This window comes from Choloepus didactylus, chromosome 15 (genome assembly GCF_015220235.1).
Source record: "Choloepus didactylus isolate mChoDid1 chromosome 15, mChoDid1.pri, whole genome shotgun sequence".
Taxonomy (NCBI): Eukaryota; Metazoa; Chordata; class Mammalia; order Pilosa; family Megalonychidae; genus Choloepus; species Choloepus didactylus.
The window spans coordinates 87955607-87973012 of NC_051321.1; positions in this window are offsets into that span (position 1 = coordinate 87955607).

A 17406-nucleotide genomic window follows, 5' to 3' on the forward strand; every position below is an offset into this window, starting at 1 on the left:
TTTGGGCACTTATGGCTGTAGGACTGTAAATTTGTAGCTTAATAAATCCCCTTTATAAAAGTCAATCCATTTCTGGTATTTTGCATAATGGCAGCATTAGCAAACTGGAACAACATCCTTGGTTAGAATTATTCCTAGGTATTTGATTCTTTTGGTTCCTATTGTAAATGGATTTTTTTCTTGAGTTCTTTTTCTGATTGTTCATTAATAATGTATAGAAATGCTACTGATTTGGGGGTGTTGATCTTTTACTCCACCACTTTGCTGAATTCACTTATTAGCTATAGGAGCTTTGCTGTGAAATTTTCAGGATTTTTTGTATGTATGATCATATCATCTGTGTTCTGGTTTGCTAAAGCTGCTGAAATGCAATATACCAGAAATTGGTTGGCTTTTACAATGGGGGTTTATTAATTTACAATTTGCAATTCTTAGGCCATGAAAATGTCCAACTCAGAGTGTCAATAGGATGATAGCTTCTCTGAAGTCTGGTTACTGGTGAGAGTTTGGACTCCTCTGTCACATAGCAAGGCACACGATGATGTCTGCTGGTTCTTCTCTCCTGGGTTTCATTGCTTCCAGCTTCTGGCTTCAGTGGTGTCTTCTGTTTTCTGTGGGTCCTCTCTTAGCTTCTCCTTGGCTTTTGTGTCTGAGCTTCTCTTAATTTCATCTCTTATAAAAGACTCCAGTAAAAGGATTAAGACCCATCATGGGGCAACTCCTCAATGGAAATAACCTAATCAAGAGGTCCCACCCATGATAGGTCTGCACCCACTGGAATGGATTAAAAGAACATGTTTTTTTTCTGGTGTACATAACAGCTTCAAACTACCACAGTCTGCAAATGGGGAAAGTTTTACTTCTTCCTTTCTAATTTGGATGACTTATTTCTTTTTCTTGCCTAATTGCTCTGGATAGAACTTCCAGCACAATGTTGAATAACCATGGTGACAGTGGGCATCATTGTCTTGTAGCTGACCTTAGAGGTAAAGGTTTCAGCCTTTCACAGTTAAATAGGATGTTAGCTGTGGGTTTTTCATATAAGCCCTTTATTATGTTGAGGAGGCTTCTTTGTATTCCTAGTTTTCTAACTGTTTTTATGAAGAATGTGTGCTGGATTTTGTCAAATGCCTTTACTTCCTCATTTAAGATGATCATGTGTTTATCTGTTAATGTGGTGTGTTTCATTAATTGATTTTCTTGTGTTGAACCACCCTTGCATACCTAGGATAAATCCTGCTTGATTATGATGTATAATTCTTTTTATGTGTCATTGGATTTGGCTTGCTAGTATTTTGTTGAGGATTTTTGCATCTATATCTATAAGAGATATTGGTCTGTAATTTTCTTTTCTTAGGGCCTCTTTATCTGGCTTTGGTATCAGGATGATGTCAGCCTTGTAGAATAAATTAGGGAGTGTTCCTTCCTCTTCAATTTTTTGGAAGAGTTTGAGCTGGATTGATATTAATTCTTCTTGTGGTATTTGGTAAAATTCCCCTGTGAAGCCTTCTGGTCCTGGGCTTTTCTTTGTCGGGAGTTTTTTTTTTAATTTTATTTTGAAATAAATTCAAACTTGCAGGAACATTTGCAAAAACAATATAAACCCCACACACAGAACTCCAGCATACCCTGACCCCCCTCCCCTGATACCCCACTCCACCAATTTTAACATCCTGTCACACCACCATTTCTTTCTTTCCCTCCCTCCCTCCCTCCTTCCCTCCCTCCCTATCATCCATCATCTATTGCTCTGTCTTCTGAACATATGAGAGCTAGCTGCACACATCCTTGAACAAACAATATAATTCACATATACATTTCCCATGAACAAGAACATTAAGTGCAGCTAAGAGGTTCAAGAAATTCAACATTGTTACAAAGCTTACATTCTATATTTCCTTTTTTTTCTTTCTTTTGTCCCAACTGTGTCCCTTTGAGCCTCCTCTCCTCCATCAGGATCATCCTTGGCATTTAATTGTCATTATCTATTTAGACTGTCTTTTTTTTTTTTAATTGTGGAAACATCTATACAGCCTAAATCTTCCCATTCCAACCCCTCCCTAGCATTCCATTAGTGGGATTAATCACATTCAGAATGTTGCAATGCCATCACCTTCCCACTATCCATTACTAGAAATTTCTCTTCACCCCAGACAGAAACCCTACACTCATTTCTTAACTCCCCATTGCCCCTTCCCCCACTTCTCCTAACCCCTACTCTACTTTTCATCTCTATGGTCATATTCTCTGATAATTTATTTGTGTTTACCATGGGGCTTAAATTTAACATCTTAAATCCCTAACAATCTTGTTTTTCTTTGTTACCAACTTAACTTCAATAGGACACTTAAACTATGTTCCTATACTCCTCCATTCCCCCACCTTTATGTAGTTCTTGTCAAAAATTACATGTTTTACATTGAGTTCAAAACTACTGATTTATCATTATAGCTTATGTATTTTAGATCCTGTAGGAAGTAAATAGTGGAGTTACAAATCAAAAATACAGTAGTATTGGTATTTATATTTGCCATGTGATCTTTACTGGAAATCTTTATTTCTTCATGTGATTTCAGTCAATTGTTTAGTGTCCCTTCCTTTCAGCCTGCACGATTCCCTTTAGCATTTCTTATAGGACTGATCTACTGGCGATGAAGTCCCTCAGCTTCTGATTATCCAGGAATGTTTTCATCTCCCCCTCATTTTTAACCTCCGGGTGTTTGTGAATTTTCTAAGTCTCTGATGGTTATTGACTTCTATTTGTATTCTATTTGTGGTCAGAGAATGTGCTTTGAATAATTTCAATTTTTTTACAATTTATTGAGGCTTGTTTTATGTCCCAGCATATGGTCTATTCTGGAGAAAGATCTGTGATCGCTAGAGAAGAATGTGTGTCCTGGTGATTTGGGATGTAATGTTCTATATATGCCTGTTAAATTTCTCTATATATCTCTCTCCTTTCTTTGTTTCTCTGTTGGTAGGGCTCCCTTTAGTACCTGAAGCAGGGCAGGTCTTCTATTAGCAAAATCTCTCAGCATTTGTTTGTCTGTGAAAAATTTAAGCGCTCCCTCAAATTTGAAGGAGAGTTTTGCTGGATAAAGTATTCTTGGTTGGAAATTTTTCTCTCTCCAAATTTTGAATATGTCATGCCACTGCCTTCTCGCCTCCATGGTGGCCGCTGAATAGTCACTACTTAGTCTTATGTTGTTTCCTTTGTATGTGGTGAATTGCTTTTCTCTTGCTGCTTTCAGAACTTGCTCCTTGTCTTCAGTATTTGACAGTCTGATCAGAATATGTCTTGGAGTGGGTTTATTTGGATTTATTCTATTTGGAGTTTGCTGGGCATTTATGCTTTGTGTATTTATATTGTGTAGAAGGTTTGGGAAGTTTTCCCCAATAATTTCTTTGAATACTCTTTCTAGACCTTTACCCTCCTCTTCCCTTTTGAGGACACCAATGAGTCTTAAATTTGGATGCTTTATTTTATCTATCGTATCCCTGAGATCCACTTCAATTTTTTTTTATTTTTCCCCATTCTTTCTTTTGTTCTTTCATTTTCCATTCTGTGGTCCTCAAGGATGCTGAGTTGTTGTTCAGCTTCCTCTAGTCTTGTACTATGAGTATCCAGAATCTTTTTAATTTGGTCAACAGTTTCTTTTATTTCCATAAGATCATCTTTTTTTTTAATTTACTCTTGCAACTTCTTCTTTATGCTCTTCTAAGGTCTTCTTCATGTCCTTTATATCCTGTGCCATGCTCTTCTTCATGTCCTTTATATCCTGTGCCGTGCTCTCATTGTTTGTCTTTAGTTCTTTGATTAATTGCTCCAAGTACTGTGTCTCCTCTGATCTTTTGATTTGGGTGTTTGAGTTTGGGTACTCCATATTGTCTGGTTTTATCATATGAGTTAAAATTTTCTGTTGTTTTTGGCCTCTTGGCACTTGCTTTACTTGATAGGGTTCTTTCAGGAGATGAAAAATACCAATCTCTAATTTGTCAGATCTACAGCTTGGTGGTGTACACTTTCTCTAACTAACCAGCAGATGGCATCTGCGAGTCACCTATTCCCCTCAAGTCAGTTTTCCCCAAATTTGTCTTTGTGGTGTGTGGGGGTCTAATTCTTGTGTGGTTCAATTGGTGCACCAAGTTTGGGTGTGTTGTTGGTGCTGTCCGCCCTGAATGAGGGGCATGTGTCTGAGCAGTCAGGGAGACAGGGTAGCTTTAATAATCAAACCTCGCAGGTGTTACCAGAGATATAAGGCTGTTGCAATAGTCTAAACCTTCATTTCAGTCTTGCCACAGATTGTCTGTGCTGTTGACCCACAAGTCCTTGGTATTGGCGGAGGGTCCCTGGGATTTCTGAGTGGGTCCCTCTTCCCAGCCATCCTCTTCCAGGACCTCTACTGGGGGAAGGTTGTGCTATGTTACAAGTGCATGCCAGCCTCCAGGGAAGCCCTGGGCTGCTGGGCCATGCAGGGGCATTCCCAGCCTGCTGTAAAGACAGTTGAATGTGGTGTGTTAATTTCCCCCTTTTCACACAGCTCTGCCTTCCTAGCTCTGAGACAATTAGCTGAGGGTGCACTAAAGGCCACTGTCCACAGCTGATATTGTGGTGTGTGTGCGGTGCTATGGGAAACACTCCCCATCACACTGGGACTCTTGGTGCAGCTCTGGGCTGTGGCTCCGGCCCTGGGCAGGAGCGTCCCCAGCCCTCTGGGAAGATGGCTGCAAGGGGCATGGTTTCTTTCTCCTTTTGGCTCCCCTCTGCCCTCCTGGCTCTGAGACAATCAGCAGCAGATGCAGGAAGAGCTATCTTCCATGCCAGATATTGAGGTGTTCACAAGGCCCACTCCTGCCACGTTTCACTGCGCAGTTCTCACTGCCATATCTGCAGCCACCCCTGTTTTTTTTTTTTTTTTTTTTTGTAAGAACTAGTTCATCTCTAAATGCCAACCCCCAGTTTCCCCACACCACAGCATGGCCATGGGACTTTCAGCCAGCTTACTCACTCGTTTCAGAATGCAGACTCCTGGTTTCACCAAATGCAAGGTCCCTGTGGATTTAGCAGACCTTGTCTGGCTGGTGCATTGCTGAAACTGGTGTTCTGGGTCATTTTCTGGCTTTTATTTAGTATTTTTCACAGAGGTGTTTTTTTGCCCTGTCTCAACTAGCTGCCATCTTAGGTTCTCCTGTTAGGAGGTTTTTGATGAATGATTCAAACTCTTCATTAGTTATTTGTTTGTTGGGATCTTCTATTTGTTCATAAGTCAGTGTAGGTAGTTTGTGTGTTTCTAGGAATTTGTCCATGTCATCTAGTTTAGCTAATTTGTTGACATACAGTTGTTCATAGTATCCTGTTATGTTTCATTTTTATTTCAGTGGGGTCAGTAGTAATGTCCCCTTTTCATTTCTGATTTTAGTTATTTGTGTCCTCTCTTTTTTGTTTCATCAATCTAGCAAAAGGCTTGTAGATTTTATTGATCTTTTCAAAGAACTAACTTTTGGTTTTGTTAATCTATTTTTTTCTTCTTGTGTTTTTATTCAATACACTACTTCATTTATCTACACTCTAATATTTATTATTTCCTTTCTCTGTCATTTTGGTTTTAATTTGTTCCTCTTTTTCTAGTTCTTGCAGTTTTGTGGTTAAGTCTCTGATTTGAAATATTTCTTCTCTTTTAATAAAGCACTTAGAGCTATAAATTTCCCTCTGAACACTGCTTTGCTGCATCCCATAAGTTTTGGTATGTTTTATTTTCATTTTCATTTTGCTTCAAGATATTGTCTAATATATCTTGTAATTTTCTTTTTAATTCACTGTTTTTTTTCACCAAGATTTATTCACACACTGTACAATCATCCAATGCATACAATCAGTTGATCATATTACCATCATATAGTTGTTCATTCACCCCGATCTATTTTTTGAACACTTTCTTTGTACCAGAAAAAGTGAAAATAAGAATTAAAAAAAGAGTAAAAAAAGAACACCAAATAATCCCCCCCTTTCCACCCTATTTTTCCTTTATTTTTTTTGCTCTCATTTTTCTACTCATATACACTGGATAAAGGGGAGTGTGATCCACAAGTCTTTCACAATCACATTGTCACCCCTTGAAAGTGACATTGTTATACAACCATCTTCCAGATTCAAGGCTACTGGGTTGTAGTTTGATAGTTTCAGGTATTTACTACCAGATATTTTATTACAATTCATTAAAACCTAAAAAGAATTATCTATATAGTGTGTAAGAGTGCCCACCAGAGAGATCTCTTGACTCCATTTAAAATCTCTCAGCCACTGAAACTTTATTTCATTTCATTTCACATCCCCCTTTTGATCAAGAAGATGTTCTCCATCCAACAATGCTGGGTCCAGATTCCTCCCCGGAAGTAATATTCCACATTGCCAGGGAGATTTATACCTCTGGGTGACAAATCTCACTTAGTGGGGGAGGGCAGTGGTTTCACCCTCCAAGTTGGCTTAGCTAGAGAGGGCCACATCTGAGCAACAAAGAGGCATTCAGAAAGAGGCTCTTAGGCACAACTCTAGGCAGGCCTAGCCTCTACTTTTCAGCAACAGGCTTCTTAAGGGCAAATTCCATGATAGACAGTTTGGCACATTAACCCTCCAGCCCTCAATGTTTGTGAGAACATCAGAAACCATCCAGGTGAGGAAGCCCAGCACCTCTGCCTTTCCCCCCAGCTCCTCAGGGGGGTTGTGCATATTTCTTTTGTTGTTTTTTTTTTAATTAAATTTATCAAAAAATTAAAAAACAGAGACAATAAAAAAACATTTCAAACAAAACCAAGACAAAGGAATAAGAAAAAAACAAATAACCTAAAATAACTACATTACTGCCAACATGTTCCTACTCTACCCCAAGAAAATATACAGACTATAACCCAAGAAAGGAATAAGAAAAACAGATAACCTAAGATGACTACATTTCTGTGAACTTGTTCCTACCATACCCACCAGGAATTAACAAGCCATAGTCATTCCGGAGCATTCCCAAAATATTAAATTTACCCACAAAAACTTATCTGTTCTTATTAGATTATCATTCCCCCTTCACTAATTGCTACCTATTGCTAGGCCCCCTACATTCTACATTATAAACTATTTATTTTACATTTTTCAGTGTTCACATTAGCGGTAACATACAGTATTTCTCTTTTTGTGCCTGGCTTATTTTGCTTAGTATTACGTCTTCAAGGTTCATCCATGTTGTCATATGTTTCACAACATCGTTCCTTCTTACTGCCGTGTAGTATCATGTGTATATACCACATTTTATTTATCCACTCATCTGTTGAAGGACATTTGGGTTGTTTCCTTCTCTTGGCAATTGTGACTATTGCTGCTATGAACATTGGTGTGCAGGTATCTGTTTGTGTCCCTGCTTTCAGATCTTCCAGTTACATACCAAGAAGTGCAATCGCTGGATCGAAGGGTAACTCTAGATCTAGTTTTCTAAGGAACCACCAGACTGTCTTCCAGAGTGGCTGAACCATCATACAGTTCCACCAACAATGAGTAAGAGTTCCAATTTCTCCACATCCTCTCCAGCATTTGCAGTTACCTGTATGTTTAATGGCAGCCATTCCAATTGGTGTGAGATGGTATCTCATTTGGTCTTAGTTTGCATCTCCCTAATAGCTAGAGAAGTTGAACATTTTTTCATGTGTTTTTTGGCCATTTGTATTTCCTCTTGAGAGAACTGTCTTCATGTCTTTTGCTCATTTTATAATTGGACTGTCTGTACTATTGTCATTGAGTTGTAGGAGTTCTTTATATACGCAAGATATCAGTCTTGTCAGATACATGATTTTCAAATATTTTTTCCCACTGAGTTGGCTGCCTCTTCACCCTTTTGACAAATTCCTTTGAGGTGCAGAAACTTCTAAGTTTGAGGAGTTCCCATTTATCTATTTTTTCTTTTGTTGCTTGTGCATTGGGTGTAACATCTAGGAAGTGAGCACCTAATACAAGGTCTTGAAGATGTTTCCCTACATTATCTTCTAGGAGTTTTAGGGTACTGTCCCTTATGTTGAGGTCTTTAACCCATTTTGAGTTAATTTTTGTGTAGGGTGTGAGGTAGGGGTTCTCTTTCATTTTTTGGATATGGATATCCAACTCTCCCAGTTCCATTTGTTGAAAAGACTGTTGTGTCCCAGTTCAGTGGTTTTGAGGGCTTTATCAAAGATCAGTCGACCATATGTCTGGGGGTCTATCTCCAAATTCTCAATTTGATTCCATTGATCAATATGTCTAACTTTGTTCCAGTACCATGCTGTTTTGACTACTGTGGTTTATAATAAGCTTCAAAGTCAGAGAGTGTAAGTCCTCCCACTCTGTTTTTCTTTTTTAGAATGTTTTTAGCAATTATGCATCTTCACTTTCCAAACAAATTTGATAACTAACTTTTCCAAGTCTGTGAAGTAGGTTGTTGGAATTTTGATAGGGATTGCATCGAATCTGTAGATGAGTTTAGGTAGAATAAGCATCTTAATGATATTGAGCCTTCCTATCCATGAACATGGAATATTTTTCCATCTTTTTATGTCCCTTTCTATTTCTTTTAGTAAAGTTATGTAGTTTTCTCCATATAGGTCTTTTACATTTTTGGTTAAGTTTATTCCTAGGTACTTGATTCTTTTGGTTGCTATTGAAAATGGTATATTTTTCTTGAGTGTCTGTTCAGTTCAGTATAGGAACATTATTGACTTATGTGCATTAATCTTGTATCCCACTACTTTGCTAAATTTGCTTATTAGCTCTAGTAGTTGTGTCATCAATTTCTCAGGATTTTCCAGATATAAGATCAAATCATCTGCAAATAATAACAGTTTTACTTCTTCCTTTCCAATTTGGATGCCTTTTATTTCTTTGTCTCACTGGATTGTCCTGGCTAGCAACTCAAGCGCGAAGTTGAATAACAGTGGTGATAGCGGACATTCTTGTCTCATTCCTGATCTTAGAGAGAAGGCTTTCAGTCTCTCACCATTGAGTACTATGCTCACTGTGGGTTTTTCATATATGCTCTTTATCATATTGAGGAAGTTTCCTTCAATTCCTAGATTTTCAAGTGTTTTTATCAAGAAGATGCTGGATTTTGTCAAAAGCTTTTTCAGCATCTGTTGAGATGATCATTTGATTTTGTTTTTTGATTTGTTAATGTGTTGTAATACTTTGATTGATTTTCTTATGTTGAACCATCCTTGCATGGCTGGAATGAACCCCACTTGGTCATGGTGTATGATTTTTTTTTAATGTGTCTTTGGATTCTATTTGCAAGAATTTTGTTGAGAATTTATGCATCTATATTCATTAGGGAGATTGACCTGTAGTTTTCTTTTCTTGAAGCATCTTTACCTGGCTTTGGTATTAGTGATTTTAGCTTCATAAAATGCATTAGGTAGTGTTCCATTTTCTTCAAAGTTTTGAAATGGTTTAAGTAAGATTGGTGCCAGTTCTTTTTGGAAAGTTTGGCAGAATTCCCCTGTGAAGCCATCTGGCCCTGGACATTTATTTGTGGTAAACTTTTTGATGACTGATTGGATCTCTTTGCTTGTGATTGGTTGGTTGAGGTCTTCTATTTCTTCTCTGGTCAGTCTGGGTTGTTCAAGTGTTTACAGGAAATTGTCCATTTCCTCTACATTATCCAGTTTGTTGCCATACAGTTGTTCATAGTATCCTCATAATTTTTTAAATTTCTTTGGGATCCACAGTAGTATCACCTCTCTCATTCATTATTTTGTTTATTTGGGTCTTCTCTCTTTTTAATTTTGTCCATCTAGTTAGCAGCTTGTCAATCTTGTTGATCTTCTCAAAGAACCAACTTTTAGTGTTATTTATTCTATTTTTTTTTTGTTCTTTATGTCATTTATTTCTGCTTTAATCCTTGTTATTTCTTTTCTTCTGTTTGGTTTAGGATTGGTTTGATGTTCATTTTCTAGCTTCTCCATTAGTTCTTCAATTTTAGATCTTTGTTCCTTTTTAATGTATGCATTTAGAGCTATAAATTTCCCCTTCAGTACTTTTTTTTGCTGCATCCTATATGTTTTGATATGTTGTGTTCTCATTTTCATTTGTCTCTATATATTTAGCTATTTCTCTTTCTATTTCTTCTTTAACCCACTGATTGTTTAGGAGTGTGTTGTTTAACCTCCAGGTATTTTTTAATTTTCTGAGGCTCTGATGGTTATTGACTTCTAATTGTATTCCATTGTGATCAGAGAATGTGCTTTGAATAATTTCAATTATTTTTTTAAAATTTATTGAGGCTTGTTTTATGTCCCAGCATATGATCTATTCTGGAGAAATTTCCATGAGCACTAGAGAAGAAAGTGTGTCCTGGTGATTTGGGATGCAATGTTCTATATGAGTCTGTTAATTCAAATTCATTTATCAAATTGTTTAGGTTTTCAGTTTCCTTATTGGTCTTCTGCCTTGTTGATCTGTCTTTAGGAGAGAGTGATGTATTGAAGTCTCCCACAATTATTGTGGAAACAGCTATTGCTTCCTTTAACTTTGCCAATGTTTGTCTCATGTATTTTGGGGCAACTTTATTGGGTGCATAGACATATATGATTGTTATTTCTTCTTGTTGAATTGCCCCCTTTATTAGTATATAGTGGCCTTCTTTGTCTCTCATAATATCCTTGCATTTGAAGTCTATTTTATCTGAGATTGATATTGGTATTCCTGCTTTCTTTTGGCTGTAGATTGCATGAAAACTTTTCCATCCTTTCACTTTCAATTTCTTTGTTTCCCTGTGTCTAATATGAGTCTCTTGTATGCAACATATTGATGGTTCATATTTTTTATCCATTCTGCCAATCTATATCTTTTAACTAGGCAGTTTAATATGTTTACATTCAATGTTATTACTGTGAAGGCATTTCTTGAATCAGCCATCATATCCTTTGGTTTATGTTTTTCAGATATATTTTTCCCCTCTCTCTTCATGTCCTTTAATGTGTCCTTACTGAATCTCTTTAGTTCTGAACCTTTCTCCATACCTCTCTCTCCTTTCTTTTTTTTCTCTGTTGGTAGGGCTCCCTTGAGTATCTCAAGTAGGGCAGGTCTCTTGTTAGCAAATTCTCTCAGCATTTGTTTGTCTGTGAAAAATTTAAGGTCTCTCTCATATTTGAAGGAGAGCTTTGCTGGATAAAGAATTCTTGGTTGGCAGTTTTTCTCTTTCAGAATTTTAAATATGTCATGCCACTGCCTTCTTGCCTCCATGGTGGCTGCTGAGTAGTCACTACTTAGTCTTATGCTGCTTCTTTTGTAAGTGGTGAATTGCTTTTCTCTTGCTGCTTTCAGAACTTGCTCCTTCTCTTCAGCATTTGACAATCTGATGAGACTATGTCTCAGAATGGGTTTATTTGGATTTATTCTGTTTGGAGTTGTTTGGGCATCTATGATTTGTGTATTTATGTTATTTACAATGTTTGGGAAGTTTTCCCCAACAATTTCTTTGGATACTCTTCCTAGACCTTTACCCTTCTCTTCCCCTTCTGGAGCACCAATGATTCTTATATTTGTATGCTTTATGTTGTCCATTATATCCCTGAGATCCATTTTGATGTTTTCAATTTTTTCCCCATTCTTTTTTTGTTCTTTCACTTTCTGTTCTGTCCTCTTCAAGCTCACTGATTCGCTGCTCAGCTTCCTCTAATCTAGTACTGTGAGTATCCAGAATCTTTTAAATTTGATTGACAGTTTCTTTCATTTCTGTAAGATTGCCTATTTTTTAAATTTACTCTTGCAATTTCTTCTTTATGCTCTTCTAGGGTCTTCTTCATGTCCTTTATGTCATGTGCCATGATCTCATTGTTTGTCGTTAATTCTTTGATTAATTGCTCCCAGTACTATGTCTCCTCTGGTCTTTTGTTTTGGATATATGGGTTTGAATTAGCCATATCTTCTGGTTTCATCATCATCATATGCTTTAAAATTTTCTGTTGTTTGTGGCCTCTTGGCATTTGCTTATTTTGATGGGCTTCTTTTAGGATATGCAGGCTTATTTGAACAATTATGTCTAATTTATCAGGGCTACAGCTTGGTGGAGTGTACTTTCTCTGACTAACCAGCCAGTGACATCTGTGAGCCACCTATTCCCCTCAAGCCAGTTTCCCCCAACTTTGTTTGTGGTGAGTGGGGGTCTGATTCTTGTGAGGGTCCATTTGGTGCACCAAATTTCTATGTGTAGTTGGTGCTGCCCACCCTGAATATGGGGGCTATATCTGAGCAATTAGAAAGGAAGGGAAGGCTTTAAAATCAAATCTCCCAGTGTTCCTGGAGACTTAAAGCTGTTGCAGATGTTCAAACACTCAGATCAGTCTTGCCACAGTTTGTCTCTGCTGCAGACCCACAATCCCTAGTATTGGTGTATGTTCCCTGGGACTTCCATGTGGGTCCTTCTTCCAAGTTGTGCCCTCCTGGGGCCTCCACTGAGGGAAGACTGTGCTATGTCATAGGTGAGTGCAGTCCCCAAGGGAAGCTCTAGGCTGCAGGGCCATACAGGGGCATTCCCAGCCCACTGAAAAGATGGCTGTATGTGGTGTGGTAAGTTCCCCCTTTCATGGACTTCCACCTTCCTAGCTCTGGGACCATTAACTGCAGGTGTGTTATTGTCCACGCCAGATACTGAGGCATGTGTACAGGTTGTGGGAAGCACTTTCCACTGTGCTAGACTGCACAGCTCTCACTGTCTGATCTGCAGCTTCTTTTGGGTTTTTAAACTAATCCATCTCCAAATACCAACCCCCAGTTTCTCCTGACTGCAGCATGGCTAATGGTTCTCCAGCAGGCTCACTCAATTGTTTCAGAATGCAGACTCTCAGTTTCACCAGGTGCACGGTCCCTGTGGATTTAGCAGACCTCGTCCAGCTGGTGCATCAGTGGAACTGGTTTTCTGGAGCACTTTCTGTCTTTTATCTGGTATTTTTCACAGAGACTTTTTTTGCCTTGTCTCTTCTAATCCACCATCTTTCTCCCTCCTCTGGTTGTTTGAGAGGATGTTGTTTAATTTCCATATATTTATGAATTTTCCATTTTCCCCTCTCTTGTTGATTTCTAGCTTCATTCCACTGTGATCAGAGAAGATACATTGCATGAATTCAGTATTTTTTAATTTATTGAGACTTGTTTTGTGACCCAACATATGGTCTATCCTGGAGAAATAATCCATGTGCACATGAGAAAAATGTATATTCTGTTGCTGTTGGTTGAAGTGTCCTATATATGTCTATGATGTTTAGGTTCATGTGTCAACTTGGCCAGATGATAGTACCCAGCTGTCTAGTCAAGCAAGCACTGGCCTAACAATTGCTGCAAGGACATTTGTGGCTGGTTAATAAACCAACAAGCTGGTTTATTAAATTCCCAGTCAATTGGCTGCAGCTGTGACTGATGACCCACCGAAGGGCATGTCATCTGCAATGAGAGAATGCAAGCGACTGGATTTAATCCAATTAATCAGTTGAAGACTTATAAGCAAGACAGATAGAGGACTTTCACTTCTTCTTCAGCTGCCCAGTGAAGCGTTTCCTGAGGAGTTCATCAAAGTTGCCGGTTCATTTCCTGAGTTCATCGGACATTGGAGTTGACAGTTTGCTGACTGCCCTACAGAATTTCTACTCATGCATACCCACAGTTGTGTGAGTCACTTTTATAAATTTTATAGTCATAGATACCTCTCATTGATTCAGTTTCCCTAGAGAACCCTAACTAATACAATGTCTATTAGGTCTAGTTGATTTAGAGTGTCATTCAAGTCTTCTATTTATTTATTGATCTCTCTCTAAATGTTCTGTCCATTATTAAAAATGGTGTATTAATGTCTACTATTATTGAAGTAGAACCTTCTATTTCTCTTGTCAAATGTGTTGGTTTTTACTTCATATGGTTTGGGGCTCTGCTCTTTGGTACTTACATATTTATAAATGTTACATCTTCTTATTGAATATACCCTCTTATCAAAACTTAATGACCCATTGGTGTCCCAGAAGGGGAAGAAAAGGGTAAAGGTCTAGGAAGAGTATTCAAAGAAATTGTTGGGGAAAACTTCCCAAATCTTCTAAACAACATAAATACACAAATCATAAATGCTCAGCGAACTCCAAATAGAATAAATCCAAATAAACCCACTCCGAGACATATACTGATCACACTGTCAAACACAGAAGAGAAGGAGCAAGTTCTGAAAGCAGCAAGAGAAAAGCAATTCACCACATACAAAGGAAACAGCATAAGACTAAGTAGTGACTACTCAGCAGCCACCATGGAGGCGAGAAGGCAGTGGCATGATATATTTAAAATTCTGAGTGAGAAAAATTTCCAGCCAAGAATACTTTATCCAGCAAAGCTCTCCTTCAAATTTGAGGGAAAGCTTAAATTTTTCACAGACAAACAAATGCTGAGAGAATTTGCTAACAAGAGACCTGCCCTACTGGAGATACTAAAGGGAGCCCTAAAGACAGAGAAACAAAGAAAGGACAGAGAGACTTGGAGAAAGGTTCAGTACTAAAGAGATTCGGTATGGGTACAATAAAGGATATTAATAGACAGAGAGGAAAAATATGACAAACATAAACCAAAGGATAAGATGGCTGATTCAAGAAATGCCTTCACGGTTATAACGTTGAATGTAAATGGATTAAACTCCCCAATTAAAAGATATAGATTCGCAGAATGGATTAAAAAAAATGAACCATCAATATGTTGCATACAAGAGACTCATCTTAGACACAGGGACACAAAGAAACTGAAAGTGAAAGGATGAAAAAAAAATATTTCATGCAAGCTACAGCCAAAAGAAAGCAGGTGTAGCAATATTAATCTCAGATAAAATAGACTTCAAATGCAGGGATGTTCTGAGAGACAAAGAAGGCCACTACGTACTAATAAAAGGGGCAATTCAGCAAGAAGAAATAACAATCGTAAATGTCTATGCACCCAATCAAGATGCCACAAAATACATGAGAGAAACACTGGAAAAACTAAAGGAAGCAATTGATGCTTTCACAATAATTGTGGGAGACTTCAACACATCACTCTCTCCTATAGATAGATCAACCAGACAGAAGACCAATAAGGAAATTGAAAACCTAAACAATCTGATAAATGAATTAGATTTAACAGACATATACAGGACATTATATCCCAAATCACCAGGGTACACATACTTTTCTAGTGCTCATGGAACTTTCTCCAGAATAGATCATATGCTGGGACATAAAACAAGCCTCAATAAATTTAAAAAGATTGAAATTATTCAAAGCACAGTCTCTGACCACAATGGAATACAATTAGAAGTCAATAACCATCAGAAACTTAGAAAATTCACAAATACCTGGAGGTTAAACAACACACTCCTAAAGAATCACTGGGTTAAAGAAGAAATAGCAAGAGAAATTGCTAAATATATAGAGATGAATGAAAATGAGAACACAACATACCAAAACCTATGGGATGCAGAAAAAGCAGTGCTAAGGGGGAAATTTATAGCACTAAACGCATATATTAAAAAGGAAGAAAGAGCCAAAATCAAAGAACTAATGGATCAACTGAAGAAGCTAGAAAATGAACAGCAAACCAATCCTAAACCAAGTAGAAGAAAAGAAATAACAAGGATTAAAGCAGAAATAAATGACATAGAGAACAAAAAAACAATAGAGAGGATAAATATCACCAAAAGTTGGTTCTTTGAGAAGATCAACAAGATTGACAAGCCCCTAGCTAGACTGACAAAATCAAAAAGAGAGAAGACCCATAGAAACAAAATAATGAATGAAAAAGGTGACATAACTGCAGATCCTGAAGAAATTAAAAAAATTATAAGAGGATACTATGAACAACTGTATGGCAACAAACTGGATAATGTAGAGGAAATGGACAATTTCCTGGAAACATATGAACAACGTAGACTGACCAGAGAAGAAATAGAAGACCTCAACCAACCCATCACAAGCAAAGAGATCCAATCAGTCATCAAAAATCTTCCCACAAATAAATGCCCAGGGCCAGATGGCTTCACAGGGGAATTCTACCAAACTTTCCAGAAAGAACTGACACCAATCTTACTCAAACTCTTTCAAAACATTGAAGAAAATGGAACACTACCTAACTCATTTTATGAAGCTAACATCAATCTAATACCAAAACCAGGCAAAGATGCTACAAAAAAGGAAAACTACCGGCCAATCTCCCTAATGAATATAGATGCAAAAATCCTCAACAAAATACTTGCAAATCGAATCCAAAGACACATTAAAAAAATCATACACCATGACCAAGTGGGGTTTATTCCAGGCATGCAAGGATGGTTCAACATAAGAAAATCAATCAATGTATTACAACACATTAACAAGTCAAAAGGGAAAAATCAATTGATCATCTCAATAGATGCTGAAAAAGCATTTGACAAAATCCAACATCCCTTTTTGATAAAAACACTTCAAAAGGTAGGAATTGAAGGAAACTTCCTCAACATGATAAAGAGCATATATGAAAAACCCACAGCCAGCATAGTACTCAATGGTGAGAGACTGAAAGCCTTCCCTCTAAGATCAGGAACAAGACAAGGATGCCCGCTATCACCACTGTTATTCAACATTGTGCTGCAAGTGCTAGCCAGGGCAATCCGGCAAGACAAAGAAATAAAAGGCATCCAAATTGGAAAAGAAGAAGTAAAACTGTCATTGTTTGCAGATGATAAGATCTTATATCTAGAAAACCCTGAGAAATCGATGATACAGCTACTAGAGCTAATAAACAAATTTAGCAAAGTAGCGGGATACAAGGTTAATGCACATAAGTCAGTAATGTTTCTATATGCTAGAAATGAACAAACTGAAGAGACACTCAAGAAAAAGATACCATTTTCAATAGCAACTAAAAAAATCAAGTACCTAGGAATAAACTTAACCAAAGATGTAAAAGACCTATACAAAGAAAACTACATAACTCTACTAAAAGAAATAGAAGGGGACCTTAAAAGATGGAAAAATATTCCATGTTCATGGATAGGAAGACTAAATGTCATTAAGATGTCAATTCTACCCAAACTCATCTACAGATTCAATGCAATCCCAATCAAAATTCCAACAACCTACTTTGCAGACTTGGAAAAGCTAGTTATCAAATTTATTTGGAAAGGAAAGATGCCTTGAATTGCTAAAGACACTCTAAAACAGAAAAACGAAGTGGGAGGACTTACACTCCCTGACTTTGAAGCTTATTATAAAGCCGCAGTTGCCAAAACAGCATGGTACTGGCACAAAGATAGACATATAGATCAATGGAATCGAATTGAGAATTCAGAGATAGACCCTCAGATCTATGGCCGACTGATCTTTGATAAGGCCCCCAAAGTCACTGAACTGAGTCATAAT